Below are 1668 nucleotides of genomic sequence, written 5' to 3'. Positions count from 1 at the left end.
AGACAGGCATATGAGCTGAGCATTTACATTAGGTAGATATACTCCTTGGAGAGATCAATCATGGGAGAATAGAAGGGCTGTGTATGCGCAGGGAGACAGCTTGGGAGGCAGGAGCGCATGGGAGGGAAGGACACAGGGAAGAGGTAACTATGGGGAGGAAGAGGGAGGGGAGCTGTTGCACTATGGGAAATTGCACTCAATGTCATGAGGCAAGGTGTATGCGAGCTGCTATATGGAAAATGAATTTGTTCTGTAAACTTTCACCCAAATCACAATAAAAATTTAAAAAAAGAAATTGCTAAAACAGAAAAGACAAGACCAAAATGGATGTAAAAAAAAATGTGAAGAAAATGTGAACTATCATAAAAGAGGAAACAGTCAATAAAACCAGATACAGAGATTGCTCAGATGTTGGAATTATCAGATGAGAATTTAAAAACAACTGTAATAAACAGACATAATAAAATATGAGAACAAATGAAGAATTTCAGCAGAAAGAAAGAAATTTTAAAGAGACAAATGGAAATTTAAAAATATATATATCAGATGAAGAATTTATTCAACTGGCTTATCAAAAGATTGCATAGCAGAGGAAAGAACTGATGACGTTGAACATAAGTCAACATGGGCCTGGAACCAGAGGCAGAGCTGAAGCCCAAGGTCGAAGGGCCTTTATCCAGACCCTAGAGCCAGCACTCTGAATTTGGACTTTTAGCCTCCTAAACTGTAAGAGAATAAATTCTTGTTTGTTAAAGCCATCCACTTGTAGTACTTCTGTTATAGAAGCACTAGACTACTAAGACCTTTTGCTTTCTTCATGTATGATGTCCTTAATGTCATACTACAACTCATCTGATCTTTGATCATTAAGGTTTAATGGGTCAAATTTTTGAGCTAGTCTTTAAATTCAGGTGGGATGTACTCAAGATTGTACTTTGGCTCTCGTGGACTTGTTTTAATTTTCTTCAGCTTCAACTTCAACTTGTATATGGTCTTGTTTTGCAGCCAGCCCTGCCCTTGTTCTGACTGATGATATTGAGCTTCTCCATTTTTTTTCCCCACAGATGTAGTCAATTTGATTCCTCTGTATTCCATCCAGTAAGGTCCATGTTTATAGTCATTAATGTTGAAAAAAGGTATTTCTTCTGAATAAGTTATTGGATTTGCAAAATTCTATCACGCCATCTCCAGTGTCATTTCTATCAATGAGGTCATATTTTCCAACTACTGATCCTTCTTTGTTTCCAGCTTTCACATTCCAGTTACTAATAATTGTCAAAGCATCTTCATTGCATGTTTGTTCTAACAAGAAATACTAAAATAAGTTATTTAGGCAGAAGGGAAAGGATATCCAACAGAGACCAGGTTCTGCAAGGAATGGACACCAGAGAAGGTAAACATGTTAAATATGAAAAAAATCTCTTAAAAGTATATCTTTAAATATATTTTAAGAACTATTCACTATTTAAAGTAAAAATAACTTCGATATATTTTTCGTATATAACCTATGTGGAAATAAAATAAATAATAGCAAGAGTACAAAGGGTTGAAAGTGGTATTTGGACATATACTGTGACAGAATTTTCTTTTTATTATTATTATTATTATTTTTATTGTGATTTGGGTGAAAATTTACAGAGCAAATACACTTTCCATACAGCAGATCAC

Source organism: Orycteropus afer, unplaced genomic scaffold (assembly GCF_000298275.1).
Source record: "Orycteropus afer afer isolate SDZICR_OR568_19922 unplaced genomic scaffold, OryAfe1.0 scaffold00088, whole genome shotgun sequence".
Taxonomy (NCBI): domain Eukaryota; kingdom Metazoa; phylum Chordata; class Mammalia; order Tubulidentata; family Orycteropodidae; genus Orycteropus; species Orycteropus afer.
The sequence above is the reverse complement of the archived record's forward strand: the minus strand, read 5'-3'. Positions refer to the sequence as shown.